This window comes from Carlito syrichta, unplaced genomic scaffold (assembly GCF_000164805.1).
Source record: "Carlito syrichta isolate Samal-C Ts95f unplaced genomic scaffold, Tarsius_syrichta-2.0.1 Scaffold304756, whole genome shotgun sequence".
NCBI lineage: Eukaryota > Metazoa > Chordata > Mammalia > Primates > Tarsiidae > Carlito > Carlito syrichta.
The window spans coordinates 33,630-43,191 of record NW_007248852.1 but is presented as its reverse complement, the minus strand read 5'-3'; the positions used below and the strand labels follow the sequence as shown (position 1 = coordinate 43,191).

The window sequence follows — 9,562 nt, the reverse complement described above, 5'->3', positions numbered from 1 at the left end:
ATGGCTACTGTAACTAAAATAGCATGGTCCTGGTACAAAAATAGACACATAGACCAATGGAACAGGATTAAAACTACAGATCTTCAACCAATTCATCTTTGACAAAGCCAATAAAACAAACATTGGGGAAAGGAAACCCTATTTAGGAAACGGTTTTGGGGAAAACTGACTAATACATGAAGAAGAATAAAATTGTATCATTACTAATCACCATATACAAAAATTAACTCAAGATGGATCAAGGACTTACATGTGAAATTTTAAACTACACAAATCTTAGAAGAAAATTTAGGGAACACTCTCCTGGACATCAGCATAAGCAAAGATAGCCAAATCCTCAAAAGCAAATGCAGCAAACATTAAAATTAGCAAATGGGACCTTCTCAAGCCAAAAAGAAAACAACTTCTGCATAAAAGAAATCATCAAGAGCATGAAGAGACAAGTCACAGAATGTAAAAAAAATATTTACAAGCTATGCATTTGACAAAGGCCTAACATCCAGGATCTACAAGGAATGCAAATGAATTCACAAGGGGGAAAAAAATCTCATGCTTCTCTTGCAGTATGACTATACATCCCTGCTCTGTTAAAGGTAGATAGAGCCACTTTTGCTTTGACCAGTGGAATATCAACAGAATTGACATGTGTCACTTCCAAGCAATACTGATTCTTTTTTGTTGGGCTTCTTTTGCTGGACACAAGATTTTGAGATTCGTTCATTTTGTTGCATGCATTAATAGTTTGTTCCTTCTTGTTGCTGATTAGTGCTCATTGTATGATCATACCACAATTATACCACAATTCTCCTGTTGAGGATCAGTTACATTGTTTCTAGTTTAGACTATAATAAATAATGTTGTTATGAACATTCTTATGCAAGCCTTTATGAACATATGTTTTCAATTTTCTTGCGTAAATACTTAGGAATAGAATTACTAGGTCATAAGAAAATTCATGTTTAATTTTACAAGAAACTACTTCACAGTTTTCCAAAGTGAGAGTTCCTGTTGGACTACCTCATCACTAATATTTGTTCTGTCTTTTGAATTTTAATCATTCCAATGGGAGCAAAGTGGCAATTCATTGTGGATTTGATCTGCATTTCCCTAATTACTAATGATTCTGAGCATCTTTTCTTTTGTTAATTGGCTAGTTGGATATCCTCTTCAAATTTTGCTCAAGAGTTTACCTAATTTCTTTGGGCTATTTAGATTTTTCATATTGTGATGTCATTCTTTAGATATTATTTTCAATGAAGTAAATTTCTTATTTTTCTTTCTATTACATTTAGAGCTTTTAGCACCCTCTCTAAGAAATCTTTGCCTAACCCAAGATTGTGAAGATAGCATAGACTTTATTCTTATGAAAGAAGCTTTTGCCTCTAGAAACTTTATAATTTTAGTTTTTATGTTAGGTTCATCTTCACTCAAATTAACTTTGAATGCAGTGAAAGGTGAGTGTAGGGTTCATTTTTCCCATATGTTTGCCAATTATTGTAGCCCTGTTTGTTGAGAAGACTTTTTTTTCTGTTCCTTGAATTGAATTGAAATGAATTTTCAACCTTTTCAAAAATCAATTGATTGCACAATTTATATCTATTTGCAAATCTTCATTCTGTTCCACTGATCTATTTGTCTATTTTTATGTCAAATGACTTTGTCTTAATTATTGTAGCTCTATAGTTATTCTTGAAATCAAATAATAAAAATCCTCTTTGTTCTTCTCATGCAAGATTCTTTGGATTATTCTATGTTATTTTTTTCTGTATAGTGAGAGAAAATTAATGATGCAAGAGAGGAGACAATTGTTCATGGTATGTCTATGAAATTATCCACAATCAAATACCATCTATCCTAAGATTTGTTATTTTAAAATTTTGGATCTGTTTGACAGTTAAAATTGATATTTTATTATTTTTATAGTATCACTTTATTACCTAGGCATTTTATGGGGTTTTTGTTGTTGTTGTTGTTGTTGTTTTATACTTCTTTTTTAAAAATTATTTTAATGTAATTTGCTCATTATTACATTGTGCCTTTGGTCTTGTTTCCTTTTTTGTCAGATGAGAAAGATCAGATGAATCCTGGACTCTCCCAAATGATGCCAAAATTCAAATTTGCTGGGGCTACAGTGAATAGTATGGTACAATGGGAAAAATGTGAATTTGGAGAGCAAATGGAAACTCAGATAGAAGCTGATGTTAAAAAATCTTATTTTACCTGAACAAAAAATTGCAATTGGAGAGTGCAAATGTGAAAGCTGATGAGATGGGCAAGATTTGAGACAAGAAGATAAGTTAGTGGGCAGTTATAATAGTGAGAGGAAATAAGACATTTAAAGGAAGCATATCCAAGAACAAAAACAAAAATTATATCAAACAAAGTCAAAATCACAGAAACACAAACAAAACTACAAGAGGGATACATAGACTAGAATAAGATAACACAAGAGACTTAATTCAAAATAAAGAAACAGAAGTCAATGAAAGATGATTCATGTGAATCAAGTTAATGACCAAGTTAATGATAAAGGATCGCAAGACTCTCAGGACAGAAATGAACAATTTCCACTTTGGAAAAACACTATAGCAAAGAATATGAGAATTATTCATTACTGAAAACACTCAAAAAGAGCAATGCAGGCAAGAATATTCATACATCAATTTCCAGGACAAAGTTTGTCAGCAAAGCTAAGTATTATTCCAATACTTCTTTTTTGGCTGGCCCCTTGTAGATTTTATACCATCAGATCCTAAATACACAGCATAGCTTATACTGTTGGACATGGAGAAGAGGAAAAATGGAGGATCAAAGATGACACTAAGATTATGTGTTTGATTGTTTGAGCAAATTATGAAACTATCAATCAATGAATATAGTTCAGAATATGTCTTCCTTTAATATAGGATAAAACAATGCATTGATAAACGTAAGTCAGAAAAGAAATGGCAATAAATCACAAAGAATTAGGGGAAAGCAGGAGACCCAAGAAAAGTGGTAAAGCAGTGAGATAGTTGTTATAAGAAATAGGAAAAGGAATTGATTACAATTAAATAAGATAACCTGTGAAATATTAGATTTAAAAAGGCATTTGTAGAAGTGTAATGGAGCCAATCATTATGGTTTTACAATATTCTCTATCAGTGTTCTGAAGATCAGGAGTAACAATGAAGTGCTTGCAAAAAAACAAACAAACCCAAACTCTGAAAAATGTCTAAAAAGGTTTATTCTAAGCCAATATAAGTGACCGTGGCCTAGGGTAAGTATCAAGAGATCCTGAGAATATGTGCCAATATAAGTGACCATGGCCTAGGGTAAGTATCAAGAGATCCTGAGAATGTGTGCCTGAGATAGTTATTTGGTTTTATATATTTTAGAGAGACTGAATTTATAGGCAAAGACATAAATCAATACATGTAAAGAATTCATTGGTTCAGCCCAGAAAGGTGGGACATCTTGAAGCAGAGGGCTTACAGGTCATAGGTTGATTCAAAGATTTTCTGATGGCAGTTGGTTTAAAGGATTTAAGTTTTGTCTAAAGAGGGTGAAGTCAGTAAAAAGAAATGCTTAAGTTAAGATAAGGGGAGTTGTGAAAGATTCTTGTTATGTAGATAAAACTACTATGACATAGGATTGGAGACCCTAAAATTGGGGTCTAACCAGAGAGGCCAAGTGGGTTCTTGGCTTTACACAGGAAAGAATCCAAGAGAAAGCCGACGAAGTCAAGCAAAAGTAAGTTTATTAAAAGGCAAGAGAATAGAAAGAAGGCTACTCTATGGACAGAATAGCCCCCATACATTGCTGGGGTTTCAGATGGAAAACAAAAGTTTATTGAAATGACAGAGAACAGGCTGCTCCAAAGGCAGAGCAGCCTGGGCTGTTCTATAGGAAGAAGAGTTTTGTTTTTATAGTTATTTCTCAATTATGCAAGAGGTGGAATATTCATGGATTTTCTGGGAAACAGGTGGAGATTTTTAAGAACTGGGGCTCCACCCAGTTTGTTTTAAATGGGCAAAGTCAAAACTGTCATAGCACTGGAAGGTGTGCCATTTATCACGCTAATATGTTATGATGACTACATAATGAGGGGCAAGGATGGATAGTGGGCAAATTAGTTGCTATCTTGGTTCTAACGGGCTCTAACTTGTTCTCAACTGCATCCTGTTTTTCACTGTGGCAGCTCAGAAATCAAGCTATTCACCTGTTTAGAGAAACTGCCTCAACCACTTGTCTTGAGGAATTAGCCTTGTTATTTATCCTAGAAAACTAATCCTGCTGAACTCCTACCTCAACCGAGTAGAAGGCTTCAGAGAGAACAGATGTTAAATGCCTTTTGTCGGACTTTAAAATGTGTCAGACACTTAGTTATATCTTTTCTACATCTGGGAAAGACCAAGAAAGGGAAGGAAATTTTCTTCAGATGCAAATCTTCCCCACAGGAGGTGGCTTTGCAGAGCTGTTTCAAAATATGTAAAATAAATATACTTGGGGGTAAAATATTTGTATTCCTTTTGGGGTCTGCTATCTGCCAGGTGATGCTATACAGCGTCAGGTTAGAATTTTGTGTCTTATTGTCACAGCATCTGTTTTGTTTTGTTTTTGAGTTGGAGTCTCACTCTGTCACCCAGACTGGAGTGCAGTGGCCGCTCCCGGCCACCGCAGCCTCGACCTGCTGGGCTCAGGCGATCCTTCCGCCTCAGCTTTCCAAGTAGCCGGAATTACAGGCATGCGCTACCACACCCGGCTGATTACAGCATCTGTTTAATCAGTCTTATGATCTCTATTTTACTGCCAGTGTAGTCAGTTGTCTCTAACCTCCAAAAGGGAAGGGGTATCACGTGGTGTGTCTGATATCCTTTCCCATTATGACTTGAAATTTAGTTTTTCAGGTTTTTCTTGGGCCATAAAGGGCCTGTTCTGTCTTTTTTGGTTTACTAAAGAAAGTGGGAAAATTAACTCCATGATAAAATATATTGAATTCTCCAAAGTCTGTCAAACTTGTAGGGCTTTTGGAACCATCCAGACTGTTTCCTTGAGAGTGAGGACCTTGTGTTACACAACTTCTAATGCTTCACAGCTCCTAGCTCAGTGTCCTGTAAAATGAGTGCCTAAAGTGAACATATTAATGGATATGATGTTATTATTTGTACTCTTTAAATGTAGGCTATGTCAGTGTTGAAAATGTTTAATGTTACAGGAAGTTCATTTATTCATACCTGTTATATGAACTGAAATATATTTTCTAATTTATTTGCACACATTGTAAGAAAAATTTTCAATTCCCACAATAAAATTCATGTAACATGAAAACCTCTGGTATGTAAAGAGTCAAAAAGTGCTCTCTGAACTCTCTCCTAGGTATATAATAGCCATTACCCAACACCCTGATAAATGTACCAGTCAAAATGTATAACGAGTAGAGGAAGAATCCTAATTTCTATAGCTCATCACAAAGTGGAAAAAAGTAAGAGATGAACAGAGAGATCCAGGGATTGAACAAAAGAAACAAAGAAGAGATGAGAGGTTTGTTGTTGCTGCTGCTGTTATTGCTTCTACCCAGATGTGCGTGGTTGCTTGAGCCAGAACATTCTCTGGTGGAGATGCTCTTCCTACTGCCTTGCCTGGTAGATCATTGAATTAATGAGATATAAAAATCATCTTTTAGGTTTTGGGTAAAAGGTGCCCATTTTGGAAGTCCCATGTTTTGAGATGATTTTGCCCCAGAAGTTTATTTAAAATGGCAAGAACATTTTTAATGAAGTAAATTGATATCAGTAAACAATTCAATAAGCTACCTAGAGAGAGACCCAGGCATTCCTTGAATATTTTGGTTCAAATGGATTATATAACTGATTAAAGCATGTCGGCTGGTGGCATTTTTTGCCTCCCTGTTCACCGTCCCTCTTGTGTTGCTGGTGTTCTTCAGTCAAAACTGTGAAATATGTTTGATTTGTGTACTAGTTTTCAGCACCTTCAAATGGCTGTTAAAATATTGCTGAAGTTTCATGGAAGTTTATTTTGACTTTTATTAAAAGTTTTAAGAATTTTTGACCTCATCCTTCTTCATCTGACATGACAACTTTTCTAAATGAAGACATTGAAAAAATGCAGGCCGGGCTCGGTGGCTCAGCCTGTAATCTCACGCTTTGGGAGGCCAAGGTGAATGGATTGCCTAAGCCCACGGGTTCGAGACCCGCCTGGGCAACTTGGCGAGACCTCATCTCTACAATAAATCAAAAAATTAGCCAGGCGTGGTAGCACGCGCCTGTAGTTCCAGCTACTTGGAAGGCTGAGGTGGAAGGATCGCCGGAGACCAGCAGGTCGAGGCTGCGGTGGCCGGGAGCGGCCACTGCACTCCAGTCTGGGCGACGGAGTGAGACTCCAACTCAAAAAACAAACAAACAAACAAAAAAATGCAGAGTGTTTTTCATTTTATCTATGTGGAAATTTAAGATGTTACTGCTTCCAAGCAGCATTGTAGGCTTGAAACAACTATGTATGTCTTCGTATATGCCAATGTTTAGGAATGTTCTTCAGACACCGTTTTTCTTTTAGTTCTTGTTTTTTGGCGCATAAATTAGATATTTCATCTGAAGTGGGATAAGTACAACAGTGGCAAGTACATGGAAAATAAAAAAGATTTTGATCCTAAATTCAAGGAGATTTCCTAATTCTAGAGATAGTCACATGAAAACTTTAAAACAGAAGTATGTTATTTGTAGCTTATTTGAAGTAACTCTATGTCAAATTGACATTGGTTAAGTATCTTCAAAGAACTTGGATATTATTTAAGGGGATACAAGTTTTTAAAAACCTGGAAAGCATAAAGATTCCAGAGAATAAATCAACACCCACCTGTGCAGTCCTGTTGAAATTTGCATTTGCCATGAAGTGTTGCAGCTTGTTTTACTGAGTTGGACAGACTGGACATAAGTGGCACAGCATGACTTTGCTCCAGCCTGGCTTTATTTTCCAACTTCACCACCATCAACAAATCCATCATTGAATTTTGAGAAGCATTCTAAAATCTGAAAATCATTATAATGTGAATCATCAATGACACGAGCCCTCAAATGACTTCAATTCTGGTATTGAACATTCTAACTGATGTAATTTTAGAAGGAAAGAAAAAATTGAATGGCATACACGTGGAAGAAATGTATTAAAAATATAAATCACTGAGGGGGATACCATGGTGGATGGTTTCCATTCTCATAGCAGTACTTTTTTCCATTCAGGAGGAAGCCAAGGATTACATGAAAAAAACACACCTGACAATGAAACTGCAAGGAACGAAGACAAGAGAAAAATTCAAACTATTTGAGACTGAGGATTTTCCATCTTCAAATCATGAACATGTAAGAGAACCAAATCAGAATCAATCTTTAGCTGCAGGTGTATGGAATTATCCTCCGAATCCTAAATCTTGAGTTCCAAGGACACTGGTCATTAAGAAAGGTAACACAAAAGATTTACAGCTCTCTGGATTACCAGAAGTAGGAAAGCTTCAGTCACAGCCAATGAAGAACAGAACTTATCCAGTGTTTGTAAAGGTTTAGTCCTGATACCTCCTGCCTCACCTACAAAACCTATGCAGTAGAAAAGCCAAACTAAAGAAAGTAAAGTTGAGACCTCTTTCCCTCACGAGTCTACATACGTTGTTGGCAACTTGAATGCTTCAAAATCAACTGTCAAGAACTTTAGTCCATCAACAAATTTAGTGAAGGAGTGTTTAGCTCAAATTCCTCTTCATCTGTTGACATACTTAATCAGCAGTCCTGTCTAACCAAATGGACACGAATGCACACTGAAAAGAAAAGTGAATATGAATTTTCTTTTATTCTTTTCTTTTTTTGTTTTTTGAATTGGAGTCTCATTCTGTTTCCCAGGTTGGAGTGCAGTGGCACACTCACGGTCACCAAATCCTCAACCTGCTTGGCTCAGGTAATCCTTCTACCTTAGCCTTCTGAGTAGCTGGAACTACAGGCATGCGCCACCAAACCCAGCTAACTTTTTGATTTATTATAGAGATGAGGTCTCACCAAGCTGGCCAGGCTGGTCTCGAACCCCTGGACTCAGGCAATCCTCTCACCTTGACCTCCCAAAGTGCTGGGATTACAGTCTTGAGCCAGCATGCCCGGCCGAATATAGATTTTCAAACACATTGAAAAGGGATAGAGTAGAAGAGAATGTGACGATGAAAGCCATGCTTACTCAGAGAAGGATGACAACTCATTTAATTTACATTCTAGCAATAGTATTCACCAAGAAAGGGATATGAACCAAAAGTTGATGAAAATGAAATTCCACAAGAAAGTGGCAATGCCTCGGTGATTTTCTGACAGATCTCTCAGTCTTCAACCTTCCCACAAACTGATGTTCTTTCAAATTTACTTGAGGCAGAACACAGATTGTTAAAAGACATGGGCTGCCAGGAAGACAGTGAAAATGATGAAACACGTGCTCTCTCAAGTGAAGATGGAATGAGGGAATTCCAAATTATCAGTGAAGGTTTACAGAAGAATTATCTGAGGGAAAAAATGGCCTGATTTGGGGCTCCAAGTTTAAACCCTGGAAAATCATCACGTTCAAACCCACAATTGAGAATGATGACACAGAGACGAGTGGACAGATTATGATAACGTGTGAAGGATTTCCTGGCAGCTTTAGAAGTATTGGTGTGATATATTGCTCTGTCAGTTTGGGGTGAATCGTAAAAATGAAGAACTTTAATTTGTGTTGTGATGATTTTGGTGGGGAGGACATCAATGTGAAGAAAACCAAGAAGGTTGTGTTGAGCTGTGTTGAACATTCTTTCTTTGTCAATGAATGTCACAGAAATGAGGACTTTGGTTGTTCCAACATTGACTTTCTTCATCACTGCAGCCTTTCTCTGACCAGCAGTATGATAATGTAACAAATGAGATTTTCTCTTTTAATAATAAAGAACTGTATAATAATAAATAAGCTTTAATAATAAAGGAGCTTTATATGTAAGGTTTCTGTCTTTAAATGTCCAAGTCTTAAGAAAAAAGGCAGCTTACACTACTTTGCAGTCAGATTTTTTTCATGCAATGTAAATCCTCAAGTCCACTTTGTGTGCCCTCCAAACCACCTTCCAAACAAACAAAAAAAGTAGACTGTTGACTCAAACTGGAGCAAAGCGCATCAAAACATTAATTTCCTGAACTCAACTGTTGTAGTAGCCACCTTTTATAACATAATTTGCCCTTTAGCCATTTGTAGTGCAGTAAATGTTACAGGAAAAACATGCTACATTTTCCTCCAGATTTTAAGAGGTGATTTTTAAGAGCTTTATTTGGGTATGTTGTCAGATCAGGATTTTCAGAGTTGATAGAAAAAAGTTCTTTGGGAAAACTTATTTTGAAAAATTATTACACATGCAGAATAACTGATTTCACTGACTGGATCTGTTTATAACATGAAAAATAAACTAGATTTTTAGAAGAGAGAAACAGAGAAGATTAGTGCGCTGAGGAAAGATAAGATGGGAAGTGGAAAGCATCTCTGGTACCTGCTTACTATAATCGTGTGGTCTCTA

At 36.4% G+C, this 9,562-nt stretch overlaps 1 pseudogene; it reads left to right on the top strand.

The window, feature by feature from the left end:
• The first annotated feature begins 5,471 nt into the window (after positions 1 to 5,471).
• On the top strand, positions 5,472 to 8,710 carry LOC103263193 (annotated as a pseudogene).
• Positions 8,711 to 9,562: the final 852 nt, after the last annotated feature.